This window comes from Dipodomys ordii, unplaced genomic scaffold (assembly GCF_000151885.1).
Source record: "Dipodomys ordii isolate 6190 unplaced genomic scaffold, Dord_2.0 Scaffold55, whole genome shotgun sequence".
Lineage (NCBI taxonomy): Eukaryota > Metazoa > Chordata > Mammalia > Rodentia > Heteromyidae > Dipodomys > Dipodomys ordii.
Genome location: NW_012267271.1, coordinates 7,575,372 through 7,599,500, shown reverse-complemented (window position 1 = coordinate 7,599,500; position 24,129 = coordinate 7,575,372). Strand labels below are relative to the sequence as shown.

Sequence of the window (24,129 nt, the reverse complement as noted above, 5' to 3'; positions counted from 1 at the left end):
TTATTTTTGCTCGTAGTTAGCACCCTATCACTTTGAGCCACAGCGCCACTTCCAGTTTTCTGGTGGTTAATTGGAAATAAGAGTCTCATGGACTTTCCTGCACAGGCTGGCTTCAAACCATGATCCTCAGATATCAGCCTCCTGAGGAGCTAGGATTACAGGCGTTAAGCCACCAGCGCCCAGCAAATGTGTTGTTTTTAATGAGAGTCGATGTCTATCAACAAATGAATGATGTTATTTCTATGTAGTAGTAGAATATAACTTGGTGAGTAAAATAGGGTAGAATATTGATACATGCTATAATGCAGCTGAACCTGAAAAACATGATACTTGGCAAAAAGCCACACTCAAAAAGCTCACTACTACTGTCGTCCTTCATCGTCATCATTGTCTTCCTCCTCCTCCTTCTTCTGCTTTCTTCTTCTCCTCTTTTCTTCTTCTTGCCCTCCTCCTTCTTCTCTTTATCCTCTTCCCCCTCTCTCCTTCCTGTATTTCTAGGACCTACGGTGGCTCCTGGGACATAAAAGGTACTAAATGATTGAATAACAACCAGTAAGTGAGCTTCCCATAAGATGGGCAGGTGGAGGGAATCCGGGCCAGTCTAGCGCATCTCGCACTTGGATACCTGGGAGCTGGTTAGATCTGAGGCAAGGGCTGAGAGTTTGCATTTCTAGAAGAAGTCAGGAGGCTCACGTCACGTGTCTACCAGCCACACTTGGAGGACCAGGCACCAGACCCCAACCCCTGCTTTAAAATAAAAAGCAAGCCAGGTACCAATGTCTCACACCTATAATCCTAGCTGCTCAAGAGGTCCAGATCTGAGGACTGCAGTTGAAAGCCAGCCTAGACCAAGAAACACATGGGACTTATCTCCAATTAACCACAAAAAGCTGGAAATGGGCTCAAGTGACAGACCACCGGCCTTGAGGGAGAAAGTTCAGGGAGAACACCCAAGCCTTGAGTTCAAGTCCGAGGGAAAAAAAATCCCTGCAGTTTTGTGTATTTGAGTGTTTGAACCCCAGCTGTGTGTGGCTCCCCATGTCCCTGCTCTCCCTTCCTCACAGAGGCAGCTCCAGTGCATCCTTGCTGGCACTCAGAGGAAAATGATTAAGGTAATTGGCAACTTTTCCCCGTGATTCTGAGGCAGGCTGACATTTCAAGGAAAACAAGTCCACTCCAATCGGCAACACTCCCTTTTCAATGTTTTCCAGTGTGCGCTGGGAGGAGGGAGATGGGGAGTCTGTGCACACACCCCCAATAAAAAGACACTCAGGCTGCTGTTCTCCCTTTGTGTTCTGAGCATGTAAACTCAGCTCGAATCACAGCTAATAAATAGGTCATCTTGTAGTTTCAAAATAAAAACACGCTATATTTCAGTGGAATCGTAGCTGTACATAAAAAGCTGTCAACTTCCTTCCCCGAACCTCGCACTGTGGAAAGATACCTTGTCACTCAAGTTGAGCGCAGTTTTAACTGAAATATCTCCTTGTCTGCGTAAATAATGAGCAGAATTGCGTGAAAATATCTGGCCCACAGCCCCAGCTCCCGAGAAATGCTATGCAAATGACACCCATGTGGGGTCTGTCTTCTGACAATTCACTTTGAAAACAGAGGTAGGAGTGGGCACCCAGCCAACCCTGGCATCGTGTACTTTGGATGCAGAGAGGAAGGGGGAAGGAGCCAGGAGAGCCAGCCCTGGTGATGGAAATGGTAGGGTTCTGTTGTTGTTCCTATTGGTGCTGGTACTGATGCTTGAGTGTTGGCCCTTAGCTCTTTTTTTTTTTTAAATCAAGGCTGGCACTCTTGAGCCACAGCTCTACTTTCAGATTTTTGGTGGTTAATTGGAGATAAGAGCCTCACAGACTTTCCTGCCCAGGTTGGCTCTGAACCATGATCCTCAGATCTCAGCCTCCTGAGCATCTGGCCTGAAATGGTGATTTTTCTCAAGCAAGCCTTTTAGTTCTACGACTGTCATACAGTTAGGGGTATACAAGTTGCGTCAGAAAGTGCCACATATGGGGTATATTTACGGAAGAATGCGAAGATGAGAGCCCACAAATCCTCAGGGTCAAGACCCAGGCTCTAGCCCCACTCTGCCATCTTCGGATGGTAAGCTTTTTAGGTTTTTTTGGAGCTGGGGCTGGAACCCAGGGTGTCCCCCCATCCAAGGCAAGCGCCCTGCCACTAAGTGACACCCCCAGCTCTTCCTCAGCGATGAGATCTTCCTCACCTCTCTGCATCTCTGCTTCCCCCTTCTCTAATGACAACAGTAGTCAAGTGTGCAGGGACTTTGAAAATCTTCACATGTGAGTTAGGTGGGCACCAGGCCTCAGTAGCTGGCTGATGACATGGGACAAGTTATTGAACAAGTAGATGGGTGGGAGGGGATCTGGGTTCTATCATTCCCAAGCTGTGTGACTTCGACAAGTTTCTAAGCCTCTCTGAGTCTTGGTTTCCCTACTGTGAGTTGGGGACAACAGTTGGAACTACTCTTGTAGGGCTATTGGAAGAATACAAGCAGGGGATGCAGGTAAAACTCTTGTCTGACACACAAAAAGGGCTCAGCCAACGTGAACTCATTATTGCTGCTCCTGCCACTGCTTAGGATAATGGTGACATTGATGAAGATGATGATACTGGTGCTGGCAATCTGACATTGATGATGATGTCTTACAGTGAGTATTAATTCTAGTGATGTATTGGATGATGATGATATCGATGGTGATGGAGAGGGGGATACTGACACTGATGACAGAAACGATGATGTTATATTGATGCAATTAACTCTAGCAACATGCTATCGATGATGGTGTGTTGGTGATGTTGATATTGATGATGATGGTAATGGTGATTTGATAATGTGGATGATGACAGTGATGTATTGATATTAACAATGATGATAATGATGATGATAGTTTTATTTTTGTTGGTCCTGGGGCTTGAACTCAGGACCTGGGCACTGTCCTTGAGTTCTTTTGCTCAAAGCTAGTGCTCTACCACTTCAAGCTACAGCTCCACTACTGATTTTTGAATGGTTAAATGGAGAAGAGACTCACAGAGACTTTTGTACCAGGGCTGGCTTTGAACCATGATCCTCAGATCTCAGCCTTCTGAGTGTCTAGGATCACATGCGTGAGCCACCATTGACGACCTTTTGATGATATTCATACTAATGGTGATGATAATGTTATTGACATTGATGATGATGATGGTGATTGTGACATTACTCATTTCTCCCTGAGTCATGATCTAAAAAGCTATACCATAAGGTTAAAGAATAAAGGAGATGTAATTCTGGACATATAGATTAGGAGCCGGGCATGGGTACCTCATATCTGTAATCCTAACTACTTAAGTGGCTGATATCTGAGGATCATGGTTTGAAGCCTGCCTGGGTAGACAAATCTGAAAGACTCTAATCTCCAATTAACTAGAAAAATAAAGCTGGAAGCAGAGCTGTGGCTCAAGTGGTACAGCACTAGCACTGACAACAAAAGCTCAGGGTCAGTACCCAGGCCCTGAGGAGCAGCGCACGTGCGCGCGCACACACACACACACACAGAACTCATACACACACACACACACACACACACACACAGAACTGGAGGAGTGGCTCAAGTGGCAGAATGCCAGCCTTGAATAAAAAAGCCATGTGAGAATCCAAGTCCCTGAATTCAAGCCCTAGTGCTGACATAATAAACACATAGGTACCTAGAATTCTTACAACTATTATTATTGACAACCAGAGATAAAATTTCAGGCCACTAGCAATATGCCTGCTAGTGGCTCATTCTTTGCAAAGCAAGGAAGAGGCTTCTAATAAATTTTTGGTAACACCTCTCTTTCTCTCTCTCTTCCTCCCCACCCCAGTATGAAAGCTATACCACTAAATAAGTAAGTAAATAAATAAATAAATAAACAAGTGGGCCGTGTGGTGGTGACATTTTCATTAGCCCTCTGTCTCTTTCCATCTCATTAGCCTTCCTGGGGAGGGAAAGGATCATATAATCAGCAGGGTTGAAAAGTCTGGCTGGGCTGCCTCCCCTCCTGCTGTTGAGGAGAGGATTACCCTTCCGTTTATAAAGACAATTCCCAGCCCTCAGAGCCTACCAGGCCTAGCCAGCCACCGGGCCAGCTCCTAGGCTGGAGGAGATCCGTCCAAGAGAAAGGGATCCACCCAGCCCGGGTTCAGCATCTCTGAACAATGTTCTTTTGCTAAGCATTCAAGTGTAATTCAAGCGTAATATTGGGCTTTATCAGAGAGCTCAATATCATATTACAGCAAAGCCCTCTCTAGTCTATCTGGGATAGACTTTTTTTGTATGTGCTCCAGGCTGGTGAGGCAAGCCAGGTATCTGACAGAGTGACCATGCAGAATGAAGCGATGATTTCTTCATTGAGACCCAAAAGCCTGGCCAGAACCAAACCCCAAGCCCTGACAGGTTCCTGCACACACTTCCGCTGCTCTTAGACTAGGAGGGGCTCGGCGGCACATGCGCCATTGATATGAGTTGAGTTTCAATTACACAAACGTGGGGGTGCAGACATTTCGCCTCTTAATGTGGCCCAATGGCAACTTCTCAGTTTCACCCACCTGTGCACATAGGCGCGCTGCGCTGCCTTCCTTCACTGAGAAAACCCTGACCTTAAATCTTAAAAAACGGGGTCTTCAGTTTGAATTGAAAAATAAATCTAGCCATTCATAGGAATGCCAAAGTAAGCATTTACTGGGAAACAGTCTACCTGGTGCTCATTAAGCTGATTATTTATCTATTTGTTGGACAAACATTTATTGAGAACTTATTTTGAGCCAAGCACTGCAGATAAAAAGATGAAGGTGCCCACAGACCAGACGTTCCAAAGTAATAGAAATGACAGAAATACACATCGGATATTTTAGAGGCCGAGGTAGGGGGCACAAAGCAACTTCTCAGAGCAGAAGTAGGGTCTGGAAAGAGTCCAGAGGAGGGATGTGAGGACTGGCATGTGAAGGATGAGTGGGGAATGGCCCAGCGAGCAGCAGGACACAGTGGAGGGCAGAGAGGCTGGACCAGGCCATGGGAGCAGTGGTCTCACAGGTGGGCGGCAGATGCCCCTCTTCCCGGAAGGGACAGGACAAGGCCCATACAGCACATTCGCACACAGTGATGAGAAGAAAGGCCACACAAGACTGTCGTTTCTACAAGCCCAGGCAGCTAACAAAAGAATGCAGCTAGCCCTCCATATTCACCCACCAAATGAAAATGGCAGGGGGGGGCTGGGGGGTATTGTGTCTATATGGAATATGGACATTTTTTCTGCTCATTGTTTCCAAATGATAACAATTATTCAGCATTTACACTGCATTATTATAATTAATTCAGAGTTTTTGTTTTGTTTTGTTTTGTCTTGTCGGTTGTAGGGCTTGAACTTCGGGCTTAGACGCTATCCCTCAGCTCTTCAGCTCAAGGCGAGCACTCTACCTCTTGAGTCACAGTGCCACTTCGGTTTTCTAGTGGTTTGTTGGAGATAAAAGTCTCACGACTTTCCTGCCCAGGCTGGCTTTGAACCGTGATCCTCAGATCTCAGCCTCCTGAGTAGCCACTGATGCCTGGCTCAGAGATGTTTTAAGGTATGTAGGAGGGCAAGTATAAATCACATGCAAAACTATTCCAAAACTGGGGCTGGGAAGATGGCTCAGTGGTAGAGCGCTTGCCTTGCATGCCTGAGGCCCTGGGTTCGAATCCTCAGCACCACATAAGAAAAAAGAAAAAAGCCGGAAGTGGCGTTGTGGCTCAAGTGGTAGAGCGCTAGCCTTGAGCTGAAGAGCTGAGGGACAGCACCCAGGCCCAGAGTTCAGGCCCCTCGGCCAGACCCAAAAAAAACAAAACTATGTTGGTGGCTCATGCCTGTAATCCTACTAACTACCCAGAAGGCTGATGATCATGTTTGAAGCCAGCCTGGGCAGGAAAGTCTGAGAGACTCTTATTTCTAATTAACCACAAAAAAGCTGGAAGTAGAGATATACTCAAATAAAAAAGCACTAGCCTTGAGCAAAAATACTCAGGAGCAGTGCTCAGGCCCTGAGTTCAAGTCCCAGGACTAGCACAGATACATACAAAGACCATTATGCCACATTATAAACTGGGCTTTGAACCCAGGGCTTGGGCACTGTCTCTACCACTTGAACCATACCTCCACTTCCAGCTTTTGGGCGGTTGGCTGGAGGTAAGAGTCTCATGGACTTTCCTGTCTATGCCAGCTTTGAACTGCAATCCTCAGATTTCAGCCTCCTATATAGCTGGGATTACAGGAATGAGCCATTAGCAAGAATACCCACTTTTTTCAGTGGCTTTTCAGTTGGATAATTTGGATTAACAGATCTTCAATTTCTCTGACTCTTCTCTTACCTAGAATCTGCTATTGAATGAACCATTAAGTGATTTTTTTTATTACAGATATTGTATTTTCACTTCTAGAATTTTCATTTCAGGTTTATTGGTTCTTTTGCCTATCTTTTCATTCATTGTGAACATACTGTCTTTTACATTTTGAGCATAGTTATAAAGTCGCTTTAAATTCTTGATTGTTGGGCTATTGTTTTTTTTGTTTTTGTTTTTTTTGCTGGTCATGGGGCCTGAACTCTGGGCCTGGGTGCTGTCCCTCAGCATTTCATCTCAAGGTTAGTGCTTTACCACTTGAGCCACAGTGCCACTTCTGGCTTTTTCTGCTTATGTGGTGCTGAGCAATCGAACCCAGGGCCTCATGCATGCAAGGCAAGCACTCTACCACTGAGCCACCTTCCCAGCCCCTATTGTTGGTCAGTCCTGGGCTTGAACTCAGGGCCAGAACACCCTGAGCTTCTTTTTGCTCAAGGCTAGCGCTCTATCACATGAGCCACTGGTCTACTTCCTGACTTTTTTTTTAAAAATAGTTTGATAGAGATAGGAATCTCACAAACTTTCCTGCTTAAGCTGGCTTCAAAATGTGATTCTGAGATCTCAGCCTCCTGACTAGCTAGGATTATAGGCATGAGCCACTGGCACCCAGCTGAAACTGGATATTTTAAGCCCTAGACTCATACATCTGGGTTTCATAGGTCAAGTCCAGTCATTTGCCCAACACTACAAGTAAAAAGTCAAATTATAAGGAAGGGCAGAGAAAGGAAGCTTACTAGGCAACTCAAGGAGTATAAGGAAGATGAAACTTCAGTTCATCTTCTGGGTACAGACATGAGCTATAGAGTTTAAATAGACAAAGAACTAGGGCAGGGGAAGAGAGGTTTGCATAATTATTAAATGGTTCCAGTCATGGGTGTGTTCAGGTGGGCGGAGGAGGCTGAGAGCAAACACAGGTGCTCTGGTAGCTCACTGTCTCAGAACAGGCCTTGTTACAGTAAGAATCTCTAAAGCCTGGCAGGTGGCAAGGGTCCTCCTAGAGTCTAAGATGGCTGAAAAGTGACTGCAGGAGAGCCTGGCTCAGGGAAATACACAGAGGGACCAAGTGGAGGCTGGGAGGCCCAGCTCTCCTGCCCTCAGATAATTCACGGGCCCAAGGAAGGACTCAGTATCCCTTAGCAAGAGCAACTGTGTTAAGCACCTTGATACATGGCTCATTGGTTGAGTACTTGCCTATCATGCATGAGGCCCTTGGTTTTGGTCTCCAACACTATGGAAATAAATAAATAAAAACCAATTATTGACTGTTAGTTCCAAATCTGTGTGGTTTATGAAGCTTGTCTCAATTACAGATCTTTTCACTCCTGAATGAATCCTGTTTTCATATTTCTTTGTGTCTATGTCAAGCAGTATTAAAGTGATAATTATCTCTAATATTGGAAAGTCTAGATTCCATTATATATTGCCAAGATTTTTGCAGTCTAGATGCTATCCTATAGGTAATGGATGAGTCAAAAAGAAACTGGATTTGTATGGTAGCTTGTCAAGAACAAAATAGGAGCACAGGGCAAGCACCCCGGTTACTGCAGTGCCTCTCAGTGCCTCTCACTAAAGAGACTCTCATTAATGCATTGATTCATCCATTTTCTTTTTCTTTTTCTTTTTTTGTGTGTCCAGTCATGGGGCCTGAACTCTGGGCCTGGACGCTGTCCCTCAGCTCTTCAGCTCAAGGCTAGCGCTCTACCACTTGAGCCACAACGCCACTTCTGGCTTTTTTTTTCTGCTTATGTGGTGCTGAGGAATCGAACCCACGGCCTCAAGCATGCAAGGCAAGCGCTCTACCACTGAGCCACCTTCCCAGCCCTGTTCATCCATTTTCTTATATATCCACTCAGTCTTTTATGTGGCAAACAGGCCAAGAATTTGAAATAATGAAGTAAAAAAGCCATGTGTGGTGGGGCACACCTGTAATCTCAGCTACTTGGGAGGTGGAAATAGGAGGATCACATTCCAAGGCCTGCCCAGGCAAAAGTACGACAACCTATCTGAAAATCCATTTAAATGCAGAAAAGGGGAGCGAGGAGCTTATGTTATAGAGTCTTTGCCTAGCAAGTACCAGGTCCTGAGTGACTTCTGGTAGTGGGAGACAGAATTTCAACAATGCCAGCAGTGTGCAAAATGACAGTGGCATATAGAAAGGACTGGGACAGGAGAAAGCACTTTCAGGAGAAAACTTCTTGAAGATGTAAAGCGCATGTAGGAACCTGCCAGGCGCACAGGGCATGTGGGTGGGGGCATGGACGCTACAGAGGGGAGACAGAATAAAAGAGTGGTCCTGGCGGGAATGCAGAAATAGCAGACGGTCAGATATTTGCCACAAGCCTGACACTTACTAGCAACAAATCCCCAAAAGCAAACTATGACTTCCACCCAGGCATTACCCCTCCCACCTCTATCCACAGACACATGAGTCCTTTTGATTGACCTCCTAACTTTTTCTCCAGTTTGCCCATGTGTCTCCACCTCCCCAGCCTCAAGGGCCTGGGCTCACCTGGGTGAGTGGGTCTTCCTGAGGCCATGCTGTAGCCTCCAGTCTGATCTCCACCCAATACCAATCTGATCTCTAACCAACAGCTTGAGTCCTCACCCCCTGCGTAAAGGTCTTGACTGGGTCTTCACTGTTCTGGGCTAAAGATCAAACTCTTTAAGGGGCCTACAACCAGGCCCCACACGGTCCAGTCCCAGGAAACCCAAATCTCTTACCCCACACCCACCTTTCTCTTCTAGTCCCTGCCCCAACAGCCTCCAGTTCCCATAGTCCCTGTACTCTCACTCTCTGTCCACCCAGAGCTATTCCAAGGGCCCTGAAGGCCCTTCTCCTTCCCTGCTAATTTAAATCTCAGCCCAATGTTCACGTCCTCCAAGAGATCTTCCCTCCCCTCCCAACTAGGGGAAGACTTCTAGTTAGATGGACATAAACTTCTTCACTTATATCACAGTCACTACTTTACCTTGATTTGTGATTCTTTGACAAATGTTTATCTGCCAATTAGACACTAAGCTTCCATAAAGGCAATGACCAGGTTGACTTTTGCTCACCATGTCTTGCTAATGCCTAATCTAGTGCCTGGCCCACACTATGGATATTTCTTAAAGTAGCTTTCTACTAGGCAGTGAATGAATGCTGACTGGCTGGCTGGCTGGGTGCATGCATAGATGGATGAGACATGGATTCATGGCTGCATACATATATGCATCATGAATGGGTGGAAGTATGGAAGAATGGATGTATGCATGGATGCCTGGGTGGATGGACAGGTGGATGTATGCATGGATGCATAGATGAATAACAAATATCCCTGAGGGAAAATAAAAGAAGTATTTTAGAGTCTGCCCTCAAAGAATATCTTACAGATGGTTGGTGACCCAAGCTAGTTATACTTAAGGGTTAAAGACCACTGAAATTGCCATTGGTGACACCAAACTGGAAGTGAAGGTTTATGTGTACTTCTCATGTACTGGGAAAGGAGACCATAGAGCTCAAATGCTGTCTCCACAGCACCCTCAAGGTGGGCTTCAGCTTCAGCACTAGGGGTACTGCTGCCTCTAATGAGGACCCGTTATCTTTAACTCAACTCATGGAGCAGAAACAGGCCCCGAGCCCAACGCAGTCACACCTACGTGGGACAAGAAGGGGGCCAGTGCTTATGTTAGCTGCTAATCAAGGAAAGCCCCTTTAGAGGAAAACTTCTATATGAATGCACTTGCCAAATGTCCTTTCCTTTATTTTTAGCTACAATTTTAGGAGATAAGCTGAGCACGCCCAGAGGCACTCCTGCCTGTCATCTTGGCCATGGCCTTGAGCTAAGCGTGCTCCCAAAATGTGCCTTCCATCTTGCCTTCTCAAAGTATGACCTGAAAGTGAGCATACTCAGGAATGTGCCCCTGCCCCCCAGTGAATATGCATATAAATAAAATCCCCAGGCTTCCTTTGTCTCAGGAGGGCTTTGCTGAGGAGGTAATTCATCTGCTCTCCTTACCTGAGTAGGTAGTAAGTCCTTTTCCATTCTCTTACATCTTGGCTGTGCTTGCTTTGGCTCTGTACTCAAAAGAATGCAAAACCATTGCCTTGGTTACAGATGGAGGTGGTATGTGACTGTGTGTGTGTGTGTGTGTGTGTGTGTGTGTGTGTGTGTTTCCATATTAGACATGGACAAACCAACACCACCACAACTTGTGTACAGAAGATGTCCCAGCATGGGAATATCAGGGACCAGAACTACAGCTGGCAAGAGACTAGCCTCGCTTCTGCACCTGCACAGCAGTGTTGAGAAGGAATCTCCCCGCTTCTCTTCGGTGCTCAGCGACTGAGGGTCAAGGAGCCCATGGAGGTGTCAGGGGTTGGCCTGTGTCTCCCCAAGATTCATATATGGAAGACCTAATTCCCACTATCTTAGAATGTCCCCTTATCTGGAAACAGTGCTATTATACTTAGTTAACACGACATCATACTCAAGTAGAATGAGGTCCTAATCTCATATCAATGTGACTGTGTCCTTATATAAATGGAATCTAAGGCTAGGTATGGTAGAGCATGCCTGTAATCCCAGCATTCAAGAGGCAGAGGTAGGTAGACAGAGTTTCATACCAACCGGGCTACATAGTGAGACCTTGTTTCAGAAGAAAAAAAAAAAAAATGGAGTGGAGCCAGGTGCCAGTGACTCACATCTATAATTCTAGCTACTCAGGAAGCTGAGACCTGAGGAATGAGGTTCGAAGCCAGCCTAGACAGACAAATCCTCGAGTCTATCTCCAATTCCAATTAAGCAGAACAAAAGCTGGAACTGGAGCTGTGGTAGAGTAAAAAATCTAAACAAGAGTGTGAGGCCCTAAGTTCAAGACCCAGTACTAACACAAAAAGCGGGGGTGGGGGAGATATGGAAAGAGACACACAGGGAGAATATCATGTGACTGTAAACACGGCATCCATACAGACAGACGCACAGGTAGGGGCACTGTGGTCTGAGGCTGGTCCATGCAGAAAGCACAAGACCTCACCTGAAAAATAAATGAAGCAAAAATGGCTGAGTGTGTGACATAAGTGGTAAAGCAGCTGCCTAGCATGAATGAGGCTCTGAGTTCAAACTCAAGAACTGACCAAAAAAGGGAGGGAGGGTTATTTACAAGCAAAAGACTGGCCAGCAACAAATACTTCCCTCACAGCACTCAGGAAAATGTGAACCCTGCCCCATCTTGATTCTGAACTCCTGGCCCCTGGACTCTGAGATGATATCTGTCCTTAATGCACTCGTTGTGGCAAATTTGTTACTAACACCCAGGGCAAATGGCTAGATGCAAGAAGGACGGGAGAGGTCCTGATGGAGCAGGTGGGCGTGGAGCCAGGCTTACGCAGGTGGGTGGGGGAGAGGAGATTGGACAGCATAATGAATAAGAAACAACGAACAGGCTAGAAGAAAAGCTGAGAGAAAAAAACTTCTTGACACAAAGCAGAACAGGGCCTTTGGGCTCCAGTTCCAAGTTGCCTAACCCTGGGCAAAGCTGGCCCACCTGCATTCAAGACCGGCTTGAACTCAGGGCTGGGGCTCTGTCCCTTAGCATCTTTGCTCAAGGCTGACGCTCTATCTGAGCCACAGCTCCACTTTTAGCTTTTTCCTGGCTAACTGGAGATAAAAGTCTCACAAACTTTCCTTCCCAGGTTGGCTTCACACTGTGATTCTCAGATCTCGCACTCCTGAGTGGCTAGGAGTTACAGATGTGAACTACTAGCATCCAGCTCCACCTGTGTTTTAAAATGTACTCTCTCCAGCCTAGAAATAATTCAAGTGCAGGCTTTTTATATTGATAAATTCATCCTATTATTAGGCAGCGTCTTCTTTATATTTAGATGAATAACCACGTAATGATCACCTGTGCTGATTTAGATGGTGTCATTTTAAGAAATTATGGGTTCCATCCATCTTCTCTTTCCCCTTTCCCTCTGCCCTCCCTGAATTATTCCTGAGGAAGAAACCAATTAATAGTAGCTTGACTGCTATAATGCGGCCTGCTGTACAATGTAGCAATACCTAATGGAGTTTTAATTTCCCCATGGTGAGTCAATATTTGCTTTAAGAAAGAAAAATGTCACCATAAACCACAGCCCCAAATGAATTTGGTAGCACAAAGGGCGCGATGGTTTTTCCTTTTTCAGCAAACAGTCATGGAGGGTGGATATGGGGTTGCAGGGAGGAGGAGGTGCAGAGAGGAGGGGACCGGGTGGGAGGGAAATTCACTCTTGGCAAACTAGGTTACATAAGGCTTTACTGTTGCTGTTACTGCTCAGGCTGATGATGGTTATTAAAATATTTTGCTTTGCAAATGCAGTCGACTGTCAAGAAACTCAACCACAGTTTAAAGGGCCTGAAAGAAAGTCATTATAATCCAGAAGAGCAACAATTTATTCCAGCCTTTTTAATAACTTGGGGAGACTCAGGAGGGAAGACCGGGAATTCCAGGCATTCCTATCTGAAGACATTCTGGTTGATTCTCATCCCCCCCCCCTCCCCTCAGGAGGCACTGAAATCAAATCCTACCTTTTTTGTTTTGTTTTATTTTAACAAAACATATGAAGCCTTTAAATGATCCTGCAAGGAAATGAAAGTTCTGGAATCTGTCCTTTCTCCTTCTATCCTCCCCTCTTCTCTCCTCTCTTTCCTCTCCAGCTCTCCTCTAATAAGCCTGTCCCCCCAAAAACAATGTTGCTCATTCCATTGCAAGACAGTTTCATTTCCAAACTCAAAACTGCAAGGAAAAATTGGCCTTGCCAAAAGAACATTGTATACCGAACTTGTCAAACCCTTTCTCCTGACACAAATAAAAGGTAACACTGGTGGCAGCATGTAAAACAGCTCTGACAGTTAGCAAAGGAAGACAAAGAAATATACATACAGTGATTCCACGATTCCATTTTAGAAGCTGGGGGGGGGCGGGGAGGGATCCCCAGCCGCAGTGACTTGGCCAGCTTGCAACAGCTTCAGGTACCAATTGAACAAATACTTTCATGTAGACTTTCAAAGATATAATGACCTCAGTTTCCAATTAGCCAAAATATGACAAGAATCTCAACTTTTTTAGCAGCACGAGCTGCCAGAGAGAAGCCCGCCCGAGTGACAAGACTCTTCATTCAAAACTTTAAGGGCGCATCGTGCGGCTATAATTACTAGGTCTAACACGGTGGGAAATTTTTCCATGTGCATTTCAAAATAAATAACGTAAATGATCACTCTTTCGTTAGGTCTGTACTCCTATCGCGTAAGTGACTTTTTTTTTCCTATTAAAATTGTTGATTGGAGGCCGTTAGCTGTTTATCAGCTCAAAATTACATTTTTGCTCTCTTAGGGGCTTAAAAAAAAATCACACTTGGTGCCTAGTTAGTAACAAGAAAAGACTCCAAAAACTGCAATTTGGGGGGGTTGGTAGAAACATAAGCAAGAACCCCAGATTGCACTTCCGTATCCCCCAAGGCATCACGCTTCTTTGTTCTGCTAAGAAAAATTAACCTCAATCTCAGCTCTGGGTCCCTAGATTGATTACCATAGTCATTTAAATACTGTAATCTCATTTTCAGTGTTGGATCAGGGGAGGGGGGGCAGAGAAAGGGGATTGGGGAGCAGGGCTGCAGAGAGAAAAAGAGCGAGGGGGGTAGTGGTTGGGAAACAGAATAAATTATCTGACAAAGGGAATCGGGCCTTTCTGCTCAGAGAGCCTATTTCAGATCCTTCCACTTGATTGGAAAAGTTGATGAAGTTTAAATGAAGCAGAATTAGAACCTCATGCCGCTGAGTATTGACTGGAGGTGGGGGGTGTCTGCCACAATGTGTAATTCAATCGCTCTGGGTTTGGGCTGAAAACAAGAGAAAAGCCTAAATGGTATAATCTTCAATCGCCTACAACATCCACACTGACAGGCAGGGTAATGAGTTAGGCCAGATCAGGCCTGTTGGTTAAAGAAATTAATCCCTCTGCCGCCCTGAGCCAGGCTTTGAAGCTCATTGTGTGGGCCCCTGTCCCAGTCTATCTAAATGCTAACTATGAGGGTGAGAAGCGGACTGTGCTTTTCATTGCTGGCGCTAATCTGATAACAATTTGCTCTCTCTGATTAGGGAGGTGGGGAGGAGAAGGAGCCCCTGTGTGAGAAGAGGAGACACCTCCTCTTTGAAACCATTCTGGTTAGCCTGGATGGAAGAATCACCCTAAGACATCCCATTCCCCCGCCAACAGAGGCATGCATTGCAAATAACCTAAATATTTATGTTCCTTTTCTCTGGATGTCTTGCCTTTTCTTAAATCTTAGTTGTCAGCCTTGTGCTCTGATGACTCACACCTGCAATCCTAACTACTCAGGAGGCTGAGATCTGAGGATCAAGATTCCAACCCAGCTAGGGCAAGAATGTCTGTGAGACTCTCATCTCCAATTAACTACCACAAAGCTGGAAGCAGAGTTGTGGGTCTAGTGGTAGAGCACCAACCTTGAGTTAAGAAAAATTTAAAAAAATCGAAGAGGCGGTTCCATGATGGGTCAGCACAGTGCCAGGCCCAGGAGTGGCTGCCCACACAGTAGGCAGCTGCTATCTGTGGGTTTAGAGATCCATAGCCTGGAGCTTCCTAGAAATCAGGAGTCTGAGCTCAGTTTCCACCTCCCAGTCTTGCTGTGGGGAGGTCAGGCCTGTGAGCTTCCTGCCCCCAGTTCTGCCTGAGAAAGGGCAGCACTCTTACCAAGCAGACGCTTTCCCTTTGGAAGGGGAGGGGTTTGGGGTTGGTATTTTTTTTAAGACTTATTTAAACCTCCGATTTTATGCCCACTGGGTGCCTACAGAGAAAGCAAGATCTTCAGTGACAGTTTACAGAGGTTTTAGAAGCAGCCGCCAAGCCCAGCAGCCGTCAGCCCGAAGGGACCCCTCAGAACCACGCCTGCAGGTTCCCTCAAACGTCTTGGTAGCAATTTGGAGCGGTTCACACTCAAGCTTGGTTAACTTGCCAGAAAAAAATAATACACAAGTTGCAATCGCTAACCTTGAATCATCACAGGACGATGCACACACACACACACACACACACACACACACACACACACACACACACACACACACACATCCATGCTCCCAACATCCAGGCTGGTAAGAGGTCTGGATGGAATTAACACATCCATCCCACCCTTCAGACTCACTGGTCTGCAGGTGGGTAGGTGTGTGTGTGTGTGTGTGTGTGTGTGTGTGTGTGTGTGTGTGTGTCTGTCTGTCTGTCTGTCTGTCTCTGCCTGCCTGCCTGGCTCAGGGAGCAAGGCATAGCCCTATCCCCCAGGCCTCTGGCTTCTGTCTCCTTTATCAGGCTTGGGCTTCTGCAGATCTCTGTGGCTTTGGACATCCTGCACACCTTCCCTTCCTCAGTACACCACAGCCCTCTTTTTCCAATGTTCCAGGCTCCTCCTGGCCTTTTAAAAACCCCTTCTTCTGCCTAGATGGGTCTCTTCCACCACCCAACCCAACACGGACACACACACTCCGCCTCTGGCACCTGCTCAGTGGCCCCTTCTTCCAGGGGGGGACTGTCCAGCCTCCTGGCAGCAGGACTCTGCACCTGCACTCAGCCTGATGTGATGACCACTGAGCTTCCTGTGTCCTCTGGGACCTGCAAGCTTCCTGCTGCAGGGAGAAAGCAGGCACCCATGGCGAACACACAGCTGGGTATGGAACAGAAACATTTTGCAAATGGTCCAACCTGCCAAGGAAGGCTGGGCTCAGGGCAACTCATAAGGGAAGTGTACAACATTTAGTGAATGAGTGACCTATAGCCAGAGAAGAACTGAGGTCTCTCAGGTCAAGCCCTGGCCCTGCGCATAGCCTACACCACCACTGGCTGTGTTATGCTTCTCTTGGAAAACTCCCTACTTCCACTCCAAAGCTGATTTACCCAGAGACAAAGGATGCTCTATCACTCACTAACCCTTGGATATGATTTCCAAAATGTATCACTTTTTATTGTTTCTTTTTATAAAAAGATCCTGGAGTTGCATTCTGCCCAACCCAACTTCTGCAGTTCCTGCCTCCCCCCCATCACCAATATTCTTTATGTCTAAGTTCATCAGAGGCCAGCAGCTAGCAAACCCTGTAACTCCCTGTATAGAAAATGCCATGGCTGAAAGATCACCTCTGTCCACATCTTTCTGGGGCTCCCTGTCTTCGTGGAAGATTGCTATGTGTTATCTGAGCTTCAGTCAACTGGAGAAATAGTGGTTACAAATGGCCAGCCACCTGGTAGCTGTGTGGTCTGTCACAGAGGCAACACCTCAAAATCAAAGGCTTCCGATCATCCACCCTGGCTCTTCTGGACAAAAATCAGAGGATTTTAGCCAGCACAATGTAACTTATCTCACAGGCTCCTCAGTCCATTGGTCTCATAATGTGTATGGTTGGGTTTATAAGAAAAGATCAGAAATCCCTCTTTGGAGCTCATTCTCCTGCCTACAATCCTTTGGATGGGCCCTCCTCTCTCCTGTGCCACCAGTAGTGACCTTTGTGACCCAGGTCTGTCTCTTGACCACCCACTATGTGCCTTTAAATTAGTGGGTGGAACTGGCTTACTTCTGTAATCTTAGCTATTCAGGAGGCTGACATTAGAGGATCAAGGTTCAAAGCCAGGTCTCAACAGACAAAATAAAGAGATCTTATTTTCAACTAACCAGCAAAAGAAGTGGAGGTCAAGCTGTGGCTCAAGTGGCGGAGCACTAACCTTGAGCAAGAAACCTAAGAGAAATCACCAAGGCCCCAAGTTCAAGCCCTAGAACTGGCACAAAAAATATTAGTGGGTGGAAAATTATAGCTATTTTCTTTGTAAAACAAATGTACTTACTTACCTGAAATGCAGTATTTAGTGTCAAGATGAGAGCACGCAGTTGTAACAAAGTTCTAGCCCACTGTGAGTTAATTTCTGGTGGACACAATTTTTGTTTTGTTTCGTTTTATTGTTTTGCCAGTCCTGGGGCTTGAACTGTGGGCCTGGGCGCTGTCTCTGAGCTTGGTTTTGCTGAAGGAGAGCACTCTACCAATTGGGCCACAGCGCCACTTCTGGCTTTCTTTTAGTAGTTTATTACTCATGAGTCTCATAGAGTTTCCTGCTGAGGCTGGCTTTGAATCATGATCCTAAAATCTCAGCCTCCTGAGTAGCTAGTACAGGCGTGAGCCACCAGCACCTGGCTCAATCCTGTTTTAAATCATAGTTTATACAGAAGAAAACAAAACCTTTTGAAAGTTGGTAGAGGAGGGAAACAAGCCCTGCTTCCAGAGACAGTCAACAAACCAGCCTCTATGCTAATTAGTTTACCTAATAAATTATTGAGCTGCACTGTTGGGTCCTGGAAATGCTTTTGATTTTCATTGAGCTACAATGTGGGCCAGACTAGAGACAGACAAGCTGCAGGCATAAGTTAATAAACTTATGTAAGCTACATCACTAAGGGGAAGAAAATAGGAAAATTTAAACAGCATTGACTGAGAAGAGAGGAAACAAACAGATGGATATAGAAAGGATTTTTTTAAATTGGATGCCATGGCTTATGCCTGTAATCCTAGCTACTCAGGAGGCTGAAATCTAAGGTTTGTGGTTCAAAGCCAGCCTGAGCAGGAAAGTTTGTGAGACTCTTAATCTTCAATTAACCAGCGAACAGCCTGAAGTAGAGCTGTAGCTCAAGTGGTAGAGCATCAGCCTTGAATGAAAAAGCTAAGGGACAGTGCCTAGGCCCTGAGTTCAAGACCCAGTCACCAATCAAAAACAAAACAAAAAAGAACAACTGATGTAATTCCAGAATATGATCATCTTTTCCATGGTATCATTAATGTCATCGAAATCAGTCATCACTACAAGCTGTGTTGTAAGTAAAGGAGGTCTTAGACTCTAGAAACAAAGAAAGGACCAGGAAGTTAAGTTACTTGCCCAAGACATGGGTAAAATATTCAACCAGTCTATACCAATTGGATCTAGGGCCAAAGGGTTTATGACATGGAGTGGGGACAGTATTCTTCAATGACAGCACAAAGAGGAAAAATGTAAACACTTGCCTCATTATAAATTCACAACATTGTATAAGTTTGAACTTTTTGGGGGGTAAGGGGATGCCAGTCCTGGGACTTCAACTCAGAGTCTAGGCATTGTCCTTGAACATTTTTGCTCAAGGCTGGCACTCTATTACAGTGGCACCAAAGTTCCACTTTCAGCTTTTTGAAAATATCACAATGAAACACTTTTGTACAATTGAACATATGCTGTAAGGAGAAAATAAAAGAGAACTTGGTCTTTCAAATAAGAACAGGGTTGAGATGTAGCTGGGCAGCAGAGCATTTGTCTAGCTTATATAAGGGACTGAGTTCAAATGCCAGCATTAATGTTTTTAAATATAATTTTATTGATATTTATTAAGGTGTTGTACAGAGGAGTTACTGTTTCATAATTCAGGTAATGAGTAAATTTCTCTTTGGGACAATGATACCTCTTCCTTCACTTCCACCCAGTTTCCCTCTCCCATCCCTGTCCACAAGTCACAAAGTTCATTTTCCACACAGTATATACTGCACAGCATGATTGCTAGTCCCTTTCTGTGCTCACCTTGGTCCCCTCTAAAAATTATTTTTAACGGGAAAAACAAGCTGGGTCCAGTGGCTGAAGTCTGTAATTCTAGCTACTTGGGAGGTAGAGATCTGGGGGTCACAGTTGGAAGACAACCAGACCAAAAACAAAACAAAAAAAGTTCACAAGACTCCACCCTGATCAATGGCTGGGCACCGTAGCACACATCTGTAGTTTCAGCTGTGTGGCGAAACACAAGTAGAAAGATTGCAGTTCAGGCTAACCCAGGCATACAGTGAGACCCTATCTCAAACAAACAAACAAAACCACCCAATAGGAAATGTATTCATTACCTTGCTTATGTAACTGTAACCCCTCTGTACAGCATTTTTACAATAAAAAACGTACCAAAAAAAAATGCCACAAGAACTCACAAAATGGCTCAAGTGGTATAATCCCTGCCTAGTAAGTGCAAGCCCTGAATTTGAATCCTAATAGCATCTACAAGAAGGAGGGAAGGAAGGAGCAAGTAACCTAACTTATACGGTGAGCAGCACTTGAGCCTCCAATGCCCTGGAAGGTGCTAGAAGCGACCAGTGGCCGGCTCAGTGGGTCTTCCCACCATCCCACAGCAGAGTTCTGACAGCCACATAACTGGCGGATGGCTGAAGTGAGTGGGATAAATCTAGATCTTGCTTTGGGGGACAAAGAGGAAGGTGGCCCCTCGGTCAGGCCAGAGCAGCTAACCCTCCAGGCATCCATTAAAAGCCAACAGAGTGGGCAGCTCTGCACTCTGGAACTGCGTTGGTCCTGAGGAGGGAGAGTGGTTAGTTTACGGCTCACTGAAGATGCTGCTGGTTGCCAGAAATGGGGAAAATGAGGAGGCTTTGATTTAAAAGAAGAAAAAAATAATAATAGTAGCCAGTAGGTGGCCGGTGGCTCACACCTGTAACCCTAACTACTCAAGAGGCTAAGATCTGAGGATGAAGGTTCAAAGCCAGCCCCACAGGAAAGTCGAGATTCTTATCTCCAATGAACCATCAATAAACCGGAAGTGAGGTGTGGCTAGCCTTGATTGGAAAAGCTCAGGGACCACATGAAAGAACTGCCAGGAAACACACACCACACTCCCTAAGCAAATAAGCCAAGGCTGGACCATGCTTACAAGGAGCTCATCTTTAATTCTTTCCTCACATTTTATTCTCTGATACATTGTAATTGCATGCAAAGGGGATAGAACCATCAGAGGTATATTCTCTCCAGCAGAGAAAGTGTATCATTTTCAAGCAGGACTCAATTATAATAAAATACTGACCCACACTGGGATACTTGCACAACTGTGTCTTTACCACCTTACCTTTCTTTTCATTGTCTCTGTCTATGTGTTTATGTCCACAAACATCAATATTTATTGGAGATGTAAGCTATTGGTGTGCTCATCTAATTTTGTACAGCATGCATTCAAACCCACTGGTTCTCAATAAATGCTTTCTCATGATGATGATTCCAGAAGCATCATTGAGTCTCATGAACTAGAACTTGAGTCGAGATGAAAACCTGTGAACAGGGCTGGGAAGGTGGCTCAGTGGTAGAGCGCTTGCCTTGCATGCCTGAGGCCCTGGTTCGATTCCTCAGCACCACATAAGCAAAAAGAAAAAAACTCGGAAGTGGCGCTGTGGCTCAAGTGGTAGAGCGCTAGCCTTGAGCTGAAGAGCTGAGGGACAGCGCCCAGGCCCAGAGTTTAGGCCCCATGACCGGACCCCCAAAAAAAAAAAAAAAAGAAAGAAAACCTGTGAACACCAAGGAGCTAAGGCAGGAAGAATCATTTTGTCCCAGAGGGCTGAGGTTTGTTTGTTTGTTTGTTTGTTTGTTTGTTTGTTTTCCAGTCTCCTCACTTCTGAGATGAACCTGCTTTTCTCATCCTTCAAGATCTAGTCTCAGGTTTGTTCTCCCATAAAGCTTTGCTGAGTCCTGCCTAGGATATACCTCTCTTCAAATCTGAGCCCCTCTAGGCAGTATATTTTACTGGAAAATTCACAGGAGTGACCTATGACATGGACTGGCTTCTTGTGAACATGTGTATGTGTTCAACAATAAGAGCAGCTAGCATTTCATGAGCACCTTTCTCAGCCAATGCTTTTTGTGCTAAGATGAGCACGTGCACACTCATGCACTCACGTTGGGAGGGTGGTTTCCGCCTCCCCAGTTAAATACTACACAATTAACTCTTTGTAGGCAATGAGAATATAAGATGGTTCCAGACACTTAATAACCATTTAAGAAGTATTTCTTGCCTGTCAATCAAGTCCCAATAAATCAGTAGAGTTCCTGTGGAAGAAATATTGAGATGGTATTGAAATTAGTTAGTGAACTTTGGCGACTGCTGGTTATACAGTATATAGCCAACCTGAGTTGTCATGAATGAATAAATCAAGAGATGCAGCCAAATACACTCGGACTGAGCCAGACACCAGTGGCTCATGTCTGTCATTCTAGCTACTAAGAAGGCTGAGATCTGAGGATGGAAGTTTGAAGCCAGTCCAGTTAGGCAAGTCTATGGGACTCTCCTCCAGTTCTGGCAGTAGAGGTGTGGCTCAAGTGATAAGAGCATCAACCTTGAGCAGGAAAAGCCAAGGGAACGGTGAGACCCTGAATCAAACCCCAGTACCAGAAGAAAAAAAAAAGCCCAAACAACAACAACAATCCAAAACAAAACAAAAAAATAAAAACCCAGTCAGAGTCTCGTCCAACTTCTGACACCACAACAGAGCAGCAGCTTGGGTGATTCTCTTCCCTTGGCGGGCCTTCCTATCCTCAAAAAGGAAAGATAGATCAGATGTCTGTAAGCTTCCTCCCAGCTCCAGATGCTGTGATTGCCTGGCTCTATTTTACAAATGCATGCACTTTTTATTTGTGACAAAACCCCCTACAGAAAAACAAAGTCGGTAATAAATTATGAAAACAATCAGGTGCCTGATCACTTGCACTTTCTGAGGGTGCTCAATGGAATAAATTCCACCCCTGTGTGCAGCCTGCCTCTTCAGGGTGATGGAAGCTTCGAGGCTGTCAGGGGAGCAAACCAAGCAGTCTCTCCCCATAATTGTATTGACAGGATATCAGCCGAGTCCCGATGGCAGGAAGGGTGCACCCTGACAGGTTTTGTGAAGGAGCCTTGAAGGCCATTGTTGCAGGATTCTATGTTGAGTCACAGGATTCGAAAGAAATGAGAGTCAAGAAGGGAAAAGCTTGGTTCTTTATTTAATTTTATTCTTCCAGAAAGTCACATTGGAGAAAAACTGGAAAATTGCAAAATAGCTGCGTACAACAGAAGAGAGGTCCTTGCTAATGAAAACATTTACAGCACTTTTTGTGGCTATCTTGATTCAATTAAATCTCATAACTTGGCTGGGTTTTAAATGAGGCGCCTAGGTGCTGAGTGTTTGTGGTTGGGATTCTGCTTAGATGCCTGAGTTTTTTCATTTTTCCTTTGGTTAACTGTGGCATCTTGCAGACATGCTCTTGAATAACGGATGTCTACACGTCCTGGTAAATTCTATGGGTGGAAAACACCGATGTTGTGTTTGTTCGGTCTGTGTCTCTGCATTTTAAATGGAAAAATTGCTGATTCTATTCAGTGGGAAAAACAACCTGTGCAACAAGCTCCCAGTATGGTGAAAGAAGCGATTATTTCTAAAGTGCTACATTCCTCCAACAGAGATGCATACCTCCAGGCACAGACATCAACGAAACCAAAATACATTTCAGTTCCCATCATCCTCTGCAGACACACCCAGGGCCCAGGACTCCTGCCCTCTGCCACATACAATGAAGACACACATGCCAGCACTTAACTTGAAAATTGGGACCAGTGAAACCAAGAAATTGCAATGAAGGATTCCACAGAACAAACAACAGAAATTCCACTAATATCAAAAAATGGTTTCAAATGGAAACGAGGTTTTTTTCTTTGTTGCTGTTTTTGTTTTCTTTTCTTTTTGTCTTTGGGTAAAGGGAGGAACAGAAATGGAGGTACCAAAGGTGAACAAATGCAGCAGTGATTCTCACTAGACACTGTGTTGAAAATTACCTCTACAACTCGTGGGTGGAGATGGGAGGGAAAAACTGGGAGAGAGAAAGTGAAGGGGTAACACTGTCCAAAAAGCAATACCTCGGGGCTGGGAAGGTGGCTCAGTGGTAGAGTGCTTGCCTTACATGCATGAGGCCCTGGGTTCGATTCTTCATCACCACATAAGCAGAAAAAGCTGGAAGTGGTGCTGTGGCTCAAGTGGTAGAGCATTAGCCTTGAGCTGAAGAGCTGAGGGACAGCGCCCAGACCCAGAGTTCAGACCCCATGACTGAGACAAAAAAAAAGAAAAAGAAAAAAGAAAGAAATACATAGCTTATGTAACTGTAACCCCTTTGTTCATCACCATTATAACAACAATAAAAAAATTTGCTGGGCACCAGTGGCTCATGCCTGTAATCCTAGCTACTTAGGAGGCTGAGATCTGAGGATCACGGTTCCAAGCCAGCCCAGGCAGGAAAGTCCGTAAAACTCTTATCTCCAATTAACCACCAGAAAACCAAAAGCGGCACTGTGGCTCCAGTGGTAGAATGCTAGCTTGAGCTGAAGGCTAAGGGACAGTGCCTAGGCCCAGAGTTCAAGACCTATGACCGACAACAAAAACAAAAATATTTTAAGAACATAAGAAAAAATTAGAAATATTATCTGACTTACGTTACTATAACCCCTTTGCATATCACCTTTATAATAAAAATTCTAAAAAAGGATTTCCAGGAGCTGGGAAGGTAGCTCAGTGGTAAAGCGCTTGCCTTGCATGCCTGAGGCCCTGGGTTGGATTCCTCAGCACCACATAAGCAAAAAGAAAAAACCCGGAAGTGGTTCTGTGGCTCAAATGGTTGAATGCTAGCCTTGAGCTGAAGAGCTGAGGGACAGCGCCCAGACCCAGAATTCAGCCCCCCCCCAAAAAAAGGATTTCCATGCTCTAGAACCTTAATTATTTTCAATTTTCTCCCCTGCTTTCTTTAAAGCCCAAGCCCCCAATGTTCAAAAATTTATTCAAATTTTTCTTACTATGTATAGGAATCTGCCTAAAATGGCAAAAATAATGGG

The 24,129-nt window shown here is 45.2% G+C and overlaps 2 protein-coding genes across 2 annotated transcripts in view; one reads left to right on the top strand and one right to left on the bottom strand.

Annotated features, from left to right (window-relative positions):
- The window catches only part of LOC105989332 (chromosome unknown open reading frame, human C9orf171), a 111,907-nt gene that overhangs the window by 84,030 nt on the left and 3,748 nt on the right, over positions 1–24,129 (bottom strand). The window lies entirely within an intron of this gene.
- Ttf1 (transcription termination factor, RNA polymerase I) overlaps positions 23,028–24,129 on the top strand; it is a 31,998-nt gene continuing 30,896 nt past the window's right edge. Inside the window, exon 1 of the mRNA XM_013021235.1 lies at positions 23,028–23,033. The gene's annotated coding sequence lies outside the window, so the exon portion shown is untranslated. The remainder of the gene's footprint in view (positions 23,034–24,129) is intronic.